This window comes from Sturnus vulgaris, chromosome 3 (assembly GCF_052056855.1).
Source record: "Sturnus vulgaris isolate bStuVul1 chromosome 3, bStuVul1.hap1, whole genome shotgun sequence".
NCBI classification, from domain to species: Eukaryota; Metazoa; Chordata; class Aves; order Passeriformes; family Sturnidae; genus Sturnus; species Sturnus vulgaris.
The window spans coordinates 113,275,097-113,290,520 of NC_142245.1; the positions used below are offsets into that span (position 1 = coordinate 113,275,097).

Sequence of the window (15,424 nt, forward strand, 5' to 3'; positions counted from 1 at the left end):
CCTTGTGATATTTAAAGAGCATCCTCCGTACAGAATTGCAAAAGGTTTTGGGTTGGAAGGGAACTTAAAAATCATCCAGTTCTGGGATGGGCAGGGACACCTCCCACTATCCCAGGTTGCTCCAAGCCCTGTCCAACGTGTCCTTGGACACTTCCAGGGATCCAGGGGCAGCCACAGCTTCTCTGGGCACCCCGTGCTAGGGCCTCACCATCTTCTGAGTAAAGAATTTCCTCCTAAAATCCAGCCTAGCTCTGCCCTGTGTCAGTTTAAAGCAGCAGAGTATATTGCTGTGTTAGAGAGAATTCCTGAATTCCTCATTCCTCCTGTTCAGCAGCAGCCAGAAGGCATCGAGCTTGTCCAAAGTGTGTGTGCCACCGACCTAAGGAGAATCCATCAATGCCAGCTGGGAACTTGGCCACTGGGAGCACTTTGTGACATGGCTAAAAACAGCAAAGGACTGGGGATATTTTCTCCCTCTCATCAACCCCTGCCTGCCCTGCTCACACGAACCCTTCAGAGCCTGGATCTGCTCTGATGCTCTCCTGCCAGTTTTGAATCACGAGATGGAGGTGAAAGGGTTTGCTCAGGAGAGCAAAAACAACCTGAACTTTTATATCCTGAGGGAGAATATCCTGCAAGTAACACCATTCCTCAGGACTTGGCTGGAAATGGCAGGGAAAGGCAGGAGTTTGTGGGAGAGGCCCCAGGTGACAGCTTTTCACCCTCTCCCTGTGGACATTTCAACAGCACAAGGTATTGGAGTTACAGGGTGACACACAGGGATTCACTCAGTGCACAAAATGGAAATTCAGCAACCCCATCAACTCCAATTTTAAGGATACTCATTTCTCCATCATTGATATGCTCTGTGGTAAAAGGAATTTTATGAGCTCAGCTAATCTGGGATGCTGTTGCATCACCACCTGATGTTACAAACTATTATTAAAGAGAAAAAAAAGAGGCAAACAAATCCATGTTTCTCATCTGGCCTGGGGTGGTTTTCAGTATCAACATCAGTGAAAAAGGGGAAGAAGGAGCTCTGTGGTTTTGGCATGGTCTGCTGTGGTCCCAAGGCCTGTTCTGGGGCCCAAATCCAGGGGTGGAAGCCAGCCACTTTCATGCTCTTGAGCTTTCTCACCTGCCCAAACACCCAGGCCACATCTGGCCTGCCTCGGAGGTTTGATTCCACATCTGGATCAATGGCAGCTGGCTGAGGCCACCATTGGGTGGTTCCAGCCTGGACAAGCTCATGTCCCAACCCTGAGCTCTGCACCCATCTGGGAGCAGAGCCTGGCCCCTGGCTGGGGAAGGATTGGGAATTCCAGTTTTGCATTTCTCCATGGCATTCAGTAACAAATAAATCCCATCAGCCTGGGGAGGGTTATCACTCCAGCATGTACAAAGGAGATGTTGAAGTGACAGGGAACTTCCCACATTTTGTGGGGAATAATAAAAACCAGCAGAGCATAAAGACATCCAAAATATCACTTTTCAAAGCAGCAACAGATTTTTGTGTCGAAGGAGAGATTTCACAAGGACGTTTTGGGCATGGGTGGAATCATGGCAAAACAATCAAGCAGCACAAGAGACAGACACACGACCATTTTCTCTGCTCTGAGTGTTGAAAAGCTTTCAGGAGATTTATAAAATTAGAGCTGTTGATGTTGAACATCACAAAGAGAAAGGGAGGGAAAGGAAGTGTTTCCCCCATGCAGCAGCTCCTGATTGTACTCAGTGGGGAAACAGGAGCACTCTCAGCACCTTCCCTCCCATCCAGCTCCAGGCACAGGGGAAAGCTCAGCAATCTGAAAGATTTGGATCCTTGCTTTTGTTCCCCTCCCCATCCTCCCTTTGACAACCACAGATGGAAAAGACTGAGGAGAACACAGCAATTAAAGGAATTTGAAGCCTTGCTAGCAGCTACTCTGAATGCAGGCACATGAAGCAGCAGGATTCTGCTGGTGACATTTGGACCACAAATGAAGTCCCCAAGAGTAATAAACAATCAGGTAAAGAAATCTGGAAAGAAATTACCCAGCACACCTCGTCTTCCTGGCCCCCATGAGATCCATATAAAATGTGTTAATGCATCTGATTATGATCTAAATTATGTACAGAGGCTCCTGCCAAGCACTCTGTGAAGTTTCTTTATTGTTAAGTTGGAAGCTGTTTAAGAACGGTCCAGTCATCATGTTTCAAATTAGATTTGGGGAAAAAAAAAAACATTTTCCTACTTTATTGCTGGCTCAAAACACAGGAGAAGATGAGGATGTGGGTTTTCTCTGCTGAAGAAAGAGTAGGAAGAGTGGGGACAGAACAGCAGAAGAGCCAGTCTGTTACCTGTCCTTTATTGTCACCTGAGCTCTGTGGCTTTACTGTACTCACACATGCCAGAGAATTATTGCAGTTTCAGCTTTCTACACATTTTTTTCCTGCAAGTGGGGTAAAACACCAAGGTGCTCCCATGCACAATCTCCACAGGCCCAAAAACTTTGAAAGAAAAGATTTCTGGAAGAGTTCTGCTGAGAAGGGCTGGCAAAACACCACGTGAGATTTTCCTCACACCTGTGAGGGCCACCTGAGCTGTCACTTTGTGCTGCTTGGAGGCAGGTAAAAAAACTGGTTCTCTTTCCAGAATGCCACACCAGGACTGGAGCTTTTTAAAAAGCATAGATGCACCCCTCCCAGGTGTAAATTCAAATTTGGGAGAGCAGCCATAGTTTTAACTGCAACCTCACATGTGCTGAAAATTCCACCAGCCCAACCTTTGCCTTCTCTTCTGCTGCTGTCTGGCTTTGCTCCATGGATCAGCATCTCCTTCCCCCTGCAGGGCTGGATTCCCAAATCAGAAGCAGAGCCAAGGTCACCTTGCTCAGAGGAGCTGGATTTTAAAAGGAGGGTCCCTACAGTTATTTAAAGTCTTCCATCCATTACCTCTGCCCTTCCAAGCTCACAGCTGCAGCCACAACTGCATAAATCTGGACTAAGCAGGGCCCTGTGGAAGTGAAATAGGATATAAATAGTTCTTGCAGCTTTGTTTTGCTCTATATATGTACATAAATCATACACACACATAAATATGTCAGATATGTCTGCACCTCATTCAATCGTGGAATGATTTGGGCTGGAAAGGACTTTAAAGATTGTCCCATTCCACCCCAGGGACACCTTCCACTATCCCAGGGTGCTCCAAACCCTGTTCAACCTGGCCTTGGACACTTCCAGGGATCCAGGGGCAGCCACAGCTTCTCTGGGAATTCTATTCCTCACCATCACTCTTTATAGTAAAGAATTTCTTCCTAATATTTCATCTAACCCTGTAAATCTGCAGGAAGTTAGGGGTAAGAACTACCATTTCTAGCCACTGTGGTAATGTAGTGGTTTAAACACTCCAAAAATGCTTTAATGTAGGATCACAGGCTGGATCCCAGCCAGGCAACAGCACTGCTTTTAAAGGAGTATTTATCTCCATGAAACACTTCCTAAACAGCGTGCTCAGTGCTTGAAAATAAAGCCTTGCTAAACAACCAGATTTTAACCTGGAATTCTGCATGTTGGCATTCTCTGCTGCTCCAGGTAAGTCTGATTCCCTTACACAGCCTGGTGATTTTCTTTTTAAGAAGAAAAGGAATTTTCTCTTTCAGTTTAACTTTGAGGAAAGATGAAGACCACAGCCTGGCCTCAAAGACGTGAGATCTTTTGAACTCCAAGTCAGCAGGAGCTGAGCTCGAGGGCTGCTCTGGAATAAATCAAAAAGGATTTACTCTTTCACTTGAACAAGGCAGGAAAAAAAAAAAAAAACTCCATAGATGCACAGATAGAGAGTTGGGGGTGGGGAGACAACTAACAGGTTTTAAAAAAATAATTAAAAAAGGCAACTTAAGAATGCCATGATGGTTTGATAGTCACAGTCCCATAAGCTAAACACCATCCAGCATGGTTGGATTTCCTGCAGGAAATCACAGGCACAGTTGCTAAGCCTGCTGGAAGCACTTCAGCCCAAGAATATCCAGAGCAGATGCTCCAAGCACAGCTCACAAGGACAAGGAGCTCCTGGAGAAATCCTCTGACAGGGAGTCCAAACAGGAGCTTGAACTGGCCATGTGTCATTAGAGATGCAGAGTTCATGGCCAAAAGGGACCTTGAGAGAACCTAAGGTGCTTTGTGCTGTATCCAAAACACTTCATCCCACTTTTCCTAAGAGCAAGAGTCAGGTTTAACAGCCAGATTCTGACTTGAGTAACTCTGGTGGCCCCCCAGTCACAACCCATGTGCTGCTTCCACTCCAAAACTTGGGCTGACAGAGTGGCTTTGTGCAGGATGCTACTGCCCCGTGGTGTCCTTGTGTCCCCGTGCCAGGAAATGCTGGTCCCTGCAACAGGCAGGAGTGAGTCCTTTGCTGGAGCCCAAACTCATCAGCAGTTTTGATAATACTCCAGAGCCTGAGTTTGCCTGAAGGAGATCAGCACAGGGCACAAAATCTCATCCTCTGGCTTCCTTACAGCAGTGAGAAGAAAACTGGGGAAGGAGAAATGTGCTGCTGGCAGCAATTCCAGCCTCTGCAGTGAGATTGGAAGGCTCCCAGGCAGCCACACACCCCCACAAGAGCTGTGATCAGCACCCATGGACTAATCCTCACACCTCGATTACAAAGAGTTTGGGGACAAGAATCTGCCCAGAGAATGATGCTGAAGAAGAAAAATGTTCAGAGCCCAACTTCCCCCTGAGCTCTGTGCAGGGATTTGGATCCTGAGGGACCCAGACACTGAGCTCAGACCATCAGTGACTTTCAACACTGCTTTTAAAATCAGAATTGCAAACTGCTGAAACTAGAATATTGTGAAATGCTGCTTCTTTGCCTGCAGTTCTGCCAAATCAATTTGGCTAAAACTTTCAGCAATTAATGGATAATTAAATGAAAGAGTTGATGGCCAAAAAAAATATGTAAGGGGCTCGATTAAAGCTCTAGAGGTGACACTGTGCTGGTCCTGCCCTATTTTTACAAGCTTTCCTCATCTCACCATTATTTCAACTGGACTATGGGGAGGAGGAGAGTGTTGTTAGAAGGGTGTGAGATGTTTTGGTAAATTATGTTTAAATCCAGGGAAGAAAGGGAAGAAGCAATTTAACCCTGGGCATGGGGCAGCCTGACACTGCAGTGCTCCTTTGTGCTTTACCTGTTGTCCCACATCTCACATCGACTCCTTCACCACCTCTCTTCTTTCTCCCAGTGCTGATCTCAAAGAGTTTCCCTCCTGTTTAACAGAAAAACACAGACAAAACCACACGGACTCAAAAATAAATGATGCATGGCCTCGAGGCATCGTGCAAGAGAGGCACTCTGACACAAATATTCCTCCTGGACCTCTCCAAGCAGGGATTGAGCAGCCTGGGAGAGTGGAAGGTGGAACATGAGCGTGGAACAAGATGAGCTTTAAGGTCCCTTCCCTCCTAAACCATCCCGAAATTCTGTGATTTATGACATGGTCTAAAGCCTGGAAGCTCCCACAAGTTTGATAATTTGGGATGATGAGGAGTAAGAGAGGCTGAAGGAACTAAAGGGGGAATCAGGTACATATGAGACCACCTGGAGAAGGGATAGTGCAAATCTAAAAAGGATCAGATGTGGCTCATCAGCTCCCTGCTCCATCAGCTCTGAGCCTGCTTCCAGCCATCCTCAGCTTTCTCAGCTCACTTCACACAAAATTCCTCCCTTACAACACCTGATAATCGACAGCTCTCAAGTTCCATCCATGCAATTATTTCCCACAGAAATATTAAATAAAATCATTATCTTCACTGTTCCATAAGTGCCGAGGTCCAAGAGGATCATTGCAAGCCACCCAGCCCGACCTGTTCTGTGACACACCACGAGTTCCACCCACCAAGTCCAGCAATTCCCACCAATTCTTCATGCAGCTTTTTCCTTAACTCAAATCCTCTCTCAGCCACACCTCTGCTGCAAACAACCTGTCTGATCTCAGCAGACAAACAGATTAAAAAAAATTAAAATAAATATAAAATACCTTTTGTTAAGAAAAGCCCGAGGCTCCAGGATTATCCCTTCCTTGGCTGTCAGTGGTATTTCCCTTTGTTTTAAAACAAAAAGGAGCATTCCACATCCTGCCTTCATCCTCTTACACAGCCTCTGGGACAGCAGAGCATCTCAAGCTCCCTCTCCCCACCCTGACTCTCATTAATGTGTTCCATATTCCAAACCTTTCCCCATTCCCAGCTCCCTGCAGGGAATCAGGGTTGGTGCTGCTTATAAAGTTGCTGCTTCCATCCCTTTCCATCCCCTTCCACTTCAGCTGGCAAAACATTTCCTGAGTGCCCACATCTTTGGGATACACAAAGAAGGAAACACATCGTGATGGGAGCTGGTCTCTCCTGGCAAGCTGCAGGTCCTGGCATGGCTCCATTCACACACACAGCTACAAAATGTTTGCAGAAACAAGAAAAACCACGACCCTTCCATCCCTCCTTCCTTCCCTGATTGCAAAGTTGTTCCCGGGAGTTGTGCAGAAATCACGAGTGAAGCTGTTACTCAACAGTCACAGGCGAGGGTTTCATTTCAACGTGCCCTGTGAAATATCCAATCCCAAAGCTCACCCACGCTGCCTCTCCCAGGTCTGCAGATGTTTTATTGGCAAGTTTGGAATGCTGACAGTTTACTAAATAAAAATCTGCTTTTTTTTTTCTTTAAAGCCACCGATTATTTGGAGTCCCTGCTGAAATTCCAGCCACTCGAGGTAAAGGAGCCAAGGAATCAGAGCATCTGGCAATGGGATGTCCAAATCTATCAAACAAACCACTCTTCTGAGAAACACAGAATTGTTTGGGTTAGAAGGAACCTCAAAGATCATCTCATTTCAACCCCCTTGCCATGGGCAGGGGCACCTCCCACTAGAAGAGAGGTTAAGAGTTTTTTTTAAAAAGCCTAATTTTCATGTAAGCTCTAGAAAACAGGCTCTTCATAGAATAAATGCCACTTTATGATTAAAGTGAAGCCCTTGTCTCATAAACACTATATAATTAATATAATGTAAAAATTCCAGCATATATTAATATTTTATTCTGATCACTGTCATTAAAGCAATAACAGCACCCCAGCACAAGCTCACCCCAAAACAAAAGGATGATTTCTCCTTACTCTCCACCAGAGAAGAGGTGGCAAGTCACTGTTCCAACTTCATTGTACATTTTATTAGTTTTTACAAGCCAGCTATGCTAAAAGGTTGCACGAGTAATTTAAAGTGCAGTTGTCAGCAGAAGTGAAGGACATTGTGGGATACATTTTATTCCAGCCCTTTTATTGCCTGGCTCCTTGGAGTGATTCAAGCAGCTTAAGGATTTTAAAGGCACTGTCACAACAGTTTCTGGCCCTTTGCAAGCTGCTATTTGAACCAAAAAAAAAAAAAAAAAAAAGTATCCAAAAACTCCAACTTTCAAATAACTGTCTGGACCAGCAGAAGCTGTTCAAGACTCAGCAACTCCTGAATGCCACCAAATTGTTCCCTCATGGAGACAGGCACTTTCTGCAATGTTATTCCTGCTTGGCAGAAGGGGAGGGGAGGGTCCATAAAAGAGGGGGGAAATGCTGATTTCTGCAGCACTGCCAAAGCACAGGAACACACAGAACCACGTCGTGACTGTCCCCACCATCAGGAGCCACAGTGCTCTGTCACATCTGCTGGGACACTGCAAGGCAGGTGACAAACTGGGGACAGGAACACAACGAGGCTGGCACAGACTCAACCCAGCAGTGCTGGCCAGAGGAGAAATTGTTTTAAAGATTCCTGAGAATCACCCCAGGTTCTGCTGGACTCTTCCCTACAAATGATCAAAAAGGAAATGAATTCCTTGAACTCAGGGACCACCCCAGGCTGGTGTTGGTTTTCATGCCCATCCAGCTGCCCTGGACACTGCAGGGCTGGAGGGAAAGGACATCCCTCCCACTGCTGAGATATCTGCTGGCTGCTTGCCTGGATTCCAGGTCCCATTAGGGAAACTATCCTGGAAAAACAGGGAAATGTTACTTTATGGGGGGGTGGAATGAACAGGGCCATTCCTGGTCAGAGCAGACAAATGGTGTGACAGAACCTGGTGTCCCCTTTGCTCTGCAGGGTGCTGAGCTTTCCTCAGGTCCCCATCTCCTACCACACACAGCAAGCCATGAAACACATGTGGGTCACTTATCCCACTCCTGGGGTGCAGGCAGAGAGGGAGACCCAAGGTTGACAATCCTGGAAGGGTCACAGGGCCATGGGGTCACCTGCATTGATCCTGACTCGGTGTGGAGGGGACCCTGATCGCTCTGTGCCATGGGCAGAGAAATCTTCATCCTCATCCTCACCCCATCCAAGCTGGCCTTGGACACTTCAGGGATCCATGGACAGCCACAGCTTCTTTGGGAATTCTATTCCAGCGTCTCCCCACCCTCCCAGCCAAGAATTTCTTCCCAAAATCCCACCCAGCCCTGCCCTCTGGCAGCAGATTACCAGATGATGCCACACAAGTGTTGGAGCATGGATCTGTCCCCCTTCAGCACATGCAGACACTGTGCCAGGAGAGGTCCATAGTTCCCAGAGCTTAAAATCTGTGAGGACAAGCAAAACTTATTTTGCAAAGAAACATTTTTAAGCAGAGGAGAAGTTCTTAAATCTGGACTTTAGGATTTTTAAGTTCGGGACATGTTTTAATGTATTTAAAAATGTTTTTCAGGTCACCTTTGATGCAGAGTTGTCTGGAAGGAGGAGGCTGTCAGATGGTGTCTTAGCAAGGGAATATCTGTTCCCTGGGCATGGACTCAGAGCCTTGTGAGCCCCCTATGGCACCTGAATATTCCATGTTTGTCCTCCAAGCCCCATGGACACTCCTTTGATGTGGTGAGCTGCAGCTCCTAAAGGTCCCTGCAGATCACAGGATGTGAATGAGGAGCCTTCCACCCTTTGAAACAAAACTTTGCTGTTGTTATGCTTTTTAAAGAACATTTAAATTGCTTTTTTTCTTTTTTTTTTTTCATGCCTGATGCAGAGAGCAGCTGTGGAGAGATGCCCAGGAAGGCTCCTCTGCTCCATGGGGAATCCAGCCCTGCTCTTACACACATGGTTTCCTCCTGGCCTCTCCTGCTTGCTGCTCCAACATAAACAAATGAGACCTACATCCTCCTGGAAATTAAAGCCAGCCTCTCAGATATGTCCACACATCTCCTTCTGCCCTGCAGGAAATAGAGATGGAGAATTTGCAGCCCCAGGTGGCCCAGAGCAATCCCTGTTCATGGGGGCTGGGAAAGGCCAGGAGAGGAACACACAGCACTAAATGGCATCTTGGGATATTTAAAGCTCTCAGTTTTTCTTTTCTGACCTCATCTCTTCACCAGCCAGAGAAATTTGTCCATTTTCCTCTGTTTATCCTCACAGTGTTCACCAAAAAGCTTTTTCCTTTGCTCCTGGTCACAAAAACATCCCAATCTGCTTCCATTTCACTCTTCCCTGGCAATTATCTCCACTTGCTTCCCTATTTTCTCTTCTTTCAAAGCTCTTATCCAGGCTGGTTTTTCCTTTCCCTTACCTGCCTGCACCACTATTATTTCTCCTACTGTCAGAGGTGCCACTGCCAATCTCAAATTTGGATTCAGTACAGTTATTTAAGCTCATTCTCCTGCACTAAGGCAGACAAATATTGCAACCTAATACTGAAATATGCCCAGGAAATGATTCCTGGGATGCTCCAATCTGAGCTCAAGGCCAACATGATGGAGACAGAGCAGCACAAGCCCAGATCCACAGGCCTGCATGGAAAGAATTCCTGGCACTCCATTCCAAGTGCCATTAAGGAGATGCCAAAGTGCAGCAGATGTTTGGACAACACAAAACATTAAATCGAGCTCTGATATTTAAGAACAGAAAAGTTTCCCAGGCTAATTCAGGCAACTGGTTACAAAAAAAAAAAATAATCTGGGTCCATTAACTGCATTCAGTCTCCAGCATTTGCTCCTGAATTGTTTATGCACAGAGGTTACTCAGTATATTAATCCTCTAGAAAAGAACAAGTAAAGCAGAGCTGGAAATGAAGGAGTGCTTGGGAATCCTGTTATTATGAGTGGGATAACACAGGAGGGGGTCTATTGGGGAATAAATCCCCACAAGAAAACTCCAGAAAGCCCCTATTTATGTTCCACTTCAGCAAATAAAATCCCACAAACAGGGAAATTAAGACCTGTTGTTGCAAGCAGAGAGAAAGTCAAAGATTTTATGATCCCTCTGTGAGAAAGGAATTTTAACAGGCTGGTGAAGGATAAACTGTTAGTTTCTTCCATAAACCTGAACAAAACCGATTGATTTCTCAGAAACAAATTGGGAAATTATCCCCCCTGGCCCCAAGAGTCAAGTCCCAACCTCCCACCGAATTTTTTTCCTGCCTTTTTCTTATCCTGTAACTTCACAGGCTTTGCTGGGCTGGGTTCAGACTCACAATCCAAATTGAAGCAGGTTGGAGATGCCCTAAAAGCTGCTGAATCACTGGAAGGGAAAGGGATTTAAGGTAATCATTTACCTTCCAGCTGAGCAGGAACACAAGGCAGGGTGTAACCCACACTGGAAATGCTGCACTGGGAACTCTGGGTGTTCCCAATCACCCACCCCACAATTCCCCTTTTCACACCCTCTTGCAGGACACACAACTCTAGACCTTGACCTGTGGATGGCCAAGTGACCACTGAAATCCCAAATATTCCTTTTAAAAAATCCCTAAATTCCCTCAGCAAGCTCAAGTCAGCAAATCGATGGAGAGGATTTTGCATAGGAAAAGGAGGAATGTACAGGGATTTCCAACCAGGAAATGAAGGTGGATAAGGAAAACAGGACATTTACCGTGGAATTGTTCCTCCTAACATTTATTTATCAGCAAGGAGCAACAAAAGGAAATGTTTAAATTGGGTATTAGGAATAATTGCTTCCCCAAAAGAGTTGTCCAGCCCTGGCACAGCTGCTCAGGGCAGTGGTGGAGCCCCCATCCATCCCTGGAGGGATTTAAAAGTGGATGTGACACTTGGGGACATGGGGCAGTGGTGGCTTTGGCAGTGCTGGGGGATGGTTGGACTCAATAATCTTAGAGAAATCTTCCAACCTATTTGATTCCATGATTAGGACTTGCTTTTGAGAGAAAAGACTTTTTCCCTTCCCTTACCTAACTCAGAAAAAAATTTATTAAATAAATCACTTTGCACACATTTCAGAGACTCAAGACATTCAGGGATAAAAACTGGACCTTCAAATTAAGGTTCTTATTGTTCTTATTCACCTGAACCAACAGCTGGGGATATTACAAATCCTTTTCACCTTAAACCAGTTGAGTGGCACAGAGAATGAGCATGAAAGTGAGGGATGCTCAGCAGGGGTAAATGAACTGCTGCAAAGAATAATTCAGGCACATCAGAGTCTGTCTTGGCACCTTCTTCCTTCTCCAGCAGGAAGAACACACAGAAGTGGCAACGATCCCCTTTCAGAAAATTGTCCTAAGCTCTCAGCCCACTGCCAAAATTCAAAAGGAACTGGTCCAAGCAAGAACTTCCAGGATTTTATGGTGCAAAGCCACCCTCTGTTCCATGAGGGAATTTTTTCTGCTTTCACAGCAGAAAAGTTGCCTTGAGATTTTGTCTTCAAGAAAGGCAATGGAAACTTCCTTTGCTCACTGCCACCAAACTGGTGTCACCCTCTCTGCATGTCAGCATTCCCACAGGTAAAGAAAAAGCAAGTTCAACCTCCAAAAATCAATCCAGAGGCAGCAAATCCATCCCTTCCTGGCAATTTGCTCCAGTGATTAATCCCAGCCCATGTCTACCTTTCAATCTTACTTTCCAAAGAGCTTCTCCCCACCCTCTCCCCAGGGAAGGGACTCAAGTTTTGGTCTCTCTCCTGACCCATAAACACAGTGGGAAAGTTTAAAAGTTCAATTCTATAGATATTTTCACCCTGATCTAAAAGCTGCTCCTTCTGCAGCATCTCCAGCTTTTCCCACATCTATTTTAACATAGGGATATCTAAATAAGCTACTTGAACAGTATTTTCAGAAATTCAGTTTTTGGAGTGAAAACATCTTTTGTTCCTATTTCCCAGCTCACATAGCTGGCATTAAACACTTCTTATTTTGGGAAGTGAAGTGGATTTGGCTGCTCAGTCCAAGCACAGGTACCTTTGCACTGTGGCTGTTCCTGGAGGGCTGAGCCTTCTGCCCCAGGCACTCCATCCTCCAGTTTAAAAATCATCTGGATTGCTCCAAATCATTTCTCATATTCTTGGTACAATTTATTATTCCACTGGTGTTGTGAACTCCACAGATTTTCTAGTTCTCTGTACTTGTTGAAAATCACAAGGGCCAGGATGCAGCTACTCCTAAGAACTCCCACGATCACATTTACAGCTTTATCACAGCTTTTCCGTGACTTTTATTTCCTATCCTGATGAAAAAAAAAAAAAGAGCTGAGACAGGGGCTCACACGATCTTCCTGACAGTTCTGATGCTGCCTGGTCACACAAAGATGGATTTCTTCAGAGAAAATTATGGAGAACCCACTCCTCCCTATTTTACTACAGTTTACTACACTCCTCCCTTTTCACTACAGCCAAGAGAAAACTGATTAAGCACCAGAAACACTCCTTAAAAAATGAATCTGCTTCTCTGCTCTCTATCAAACAAAAATAACCTTAAAAAACTGGCAAATATAAGTGTTTGCCCAGCAGATAAGATAAATCATCCTTCAGTGATTCTCACATTTTCCTGCTGCTACCTGGAACTCCTGCAGGCCTTTGTCACCACAGTGATGTTTAATTCTGTAAATTCAACGTGTCCAAAAGCTTTATTAGAAGGCTGTGAAGTCCAGAGCTCTGCTGCTTTTTGTCACAGGCTCCATCTCCAAGTCAAGCAGGTTGTTTGCTGGTTTGGTGTGTTACACAACAAATCTCCTGCACTAATTCCTGCTGGGTTCACTGAGCATGGGGGAGATGAAAAATTTCCTGTATCAGGAAGACAGCCCCACAATACTCTGTAATGCCTCATCATATTTGGTTTTTTGCAGGTCACCAGCACCTCCACCAAAAGGAAAAGAAGGGTTTTTATCCCCACTGTCCCCCAGGAGGCTCCAAGCCAAGAGCTCAATGCACCATCCCCCCTCCAGCCTGGATTGTTACAGAAATACAATTTATACAACTGTATTTTCTGACACTTCTTTTAAAAATTCTGAAGTTGTTTCAACCCAAATTTGGCCCAGGATGAAGCTCTTAAGGCACCAACATTGTCCTTCCACAGGGACAGGAGTCTCAGAGGATGGGCAAGGACCAGCAGCTTCTGCTCATCAGGGGGTGCCTCAGATTTTAATACATCCCAGAATGGTTTGGGTTGAAAGGGACCCAAAATCCACCCCCTGCCACAGGCAGAGACGTTTTCCACTATCCCAGGTTTCCCCAAACCCCATCCAGCTCAGCCTTAAACACTTTCACATTTATACCCAGGTATATTTTATCATTTTCACCACCACACACCTATATATACACACACATTTTCACATACAGTCACACAGAGAGGCCAAGTCCCACTGAATTCCGTCATCCCTGCAAAAACTAAATCCAAGGTGTTCAAAACCAGTGCTCTGGGAAGAAGAATATTTCTGAAGAGATTGTTTCCAGCAGCTTCCCTAAAATGACACAGCCCATGGGAACAGCAAGGACAGGATCCAACCTGAGGGTGGAATTCAGTGATGATTAATAAAAACAGCTTTTCTCCCTCCTCTCCCTCTTAATTCCCTGCCATTATTCCCTCAGTGTTTCCAAACTGGCCCAGCTTTGGTGGATTTTTATTTGCCAACCATCCAATCATTGCTCCCAAGTGCAGAGGCACCGTGATTTGAATTGGTCACCCTGCCTTTATTTGTATTTATTTTTATTTGTAAGGAAATTTCTTTTCTCAGTTTCATCCTCCAAAGCAGCTGAACAGTTTTCATTACAGTCTTCCCAAAAAGAACCAGCAAGCAACGAGTTGGAATATTCTACCTGAAGCTTGGTATAATATAAATAACTGAAAACAGGATTTTCAAATATAGAAAAAGCTTAGAAATGCCACCATTCCCCTGTCCCAGATTAAGAACATCCATCAATCCCCTCTCAGGGCTCTTCATTCACCTTTCTCTGCTGGTTTGCTTTACTGCAATACCCAATTTAGGTTGCCTTGTCCTTTGGAAAAAGATCTCAGCAGTTTATTTGTCCATAAAATACACATCAGTGCTGCCCTGCACCCAAAACCACCCATTTTAGCCATGAAGGTATTGCTTTCACACAGCCACCCAAACAAGTTTTTAAAAATTCCCTTTAGATGCTCATGCACAGGCCACCAGCAGGATTTCTGAGCAGACAGAACATGAATATGTGTGTTGTGATACATGATTCACATTTCCATAATCAGGATTTCACGTTACTCAAAAGCAATTTGATGTTTGCTTTGGGTTGTTTCTTTTTTTTTTTTTTTTTTTTTTAAAGTCTCCAGCAAACCCTGAAGCTGGGGATGAAGGAGAGGAAAGGGAGGTCAAACATAACCAGACATTGTTTTTCACGTGATCCTTGCCCAATTCTATTTCTCCACAGCCAAGCAACAAAAAAAATTCCCTCTCACAAAAATCAAGTGGCACCATAACACCAAGCCCACCATGAATAATAAGGAATCAGAAGGGGAAGGGATGGGGCAATGATGCTGATAGGATCTGATGCTGCCAGCTCATTATTTGAGGCAGCCTGGGCTCCCCATGAGGTCCCATGGAGCACTAATGACTTAATCAAGGGACCTCCCCGGGGCTCAGGGAGATGCTTGTGAATAACAGCATCAAATCAAAGCCTGGGAAATCAGTGGCACCCTATGGAAAACTGATGGGATCAGCTGGTAAATCCTTAAGCCTTTAAGTGGTGCCTCATACCAAAAAAATTGCCCTGACTATAGAGCTGGAGGCACGAGGAATGCTAAAAAGCCAGAAGTGGGGAGCTGGTTTCCAGAAGTCTGCAGAAAACTGATCCAAAGATATCAAAGATGAACTTTGGGATAGTGCCACGAGGAACAGGACACAGGGAATTCTTCCCTAGGAGGATGGGGAGGCCCAGAGAAGCTGTCCCTGGATCCCTGGAAATGTCCAAGGCCAGGTTGGATGGGGCTTGGAGCAGCCTGGGATAAATGGAAAGTGTCCCTGCCATGGCAGGGGGTGGGATGAGATGATCTCTAAGGTCCCTTCCAACCCAAACCCTACTGGGATTCCATTTGTGCACACCCACAGGGACACAATTTCCAAAGTTAAAAGCACATTTTTTGTGTAATCTCATTTTCAAGCCAAACCAGACAGCAACTTTACAGTCACCAAGCTCCTCGTGCACACTCAGTGCTGCAA

At 45.3% G+C, this 15,424-nt stretch overlaps 1 protein-coding gene across 6 annotated transcripts in view; it reads right to left on the reverse strand.

The window, feature by feature from the left end:
• The window catches only part of EXTL3 (exostosin like glycosyltransferase 3), a 134,157-nt gene that overhangs the window by 45,781 nt on the left and 72,952 nt on the right, over positions 1 to 15,424 (reverse strand). For 3 of the 6 annotated variants that reach the window (XM_088162586.1, XM_088162585.1, XM_088162584.1), the window contains exon 3: positions 5,178 to 5,255. The exons of the other annotated variants lie outside the window; for them this stretch is intronic. The gene's annotated coding sequence lies outside the window, so the exon portion shown is untranslated. The remainder of the gene's footprint in view (positions 1 to 5,177; positions 5,256 to 15,424) is intronic. 6 annotated transcript variants of the gene reach the window in all.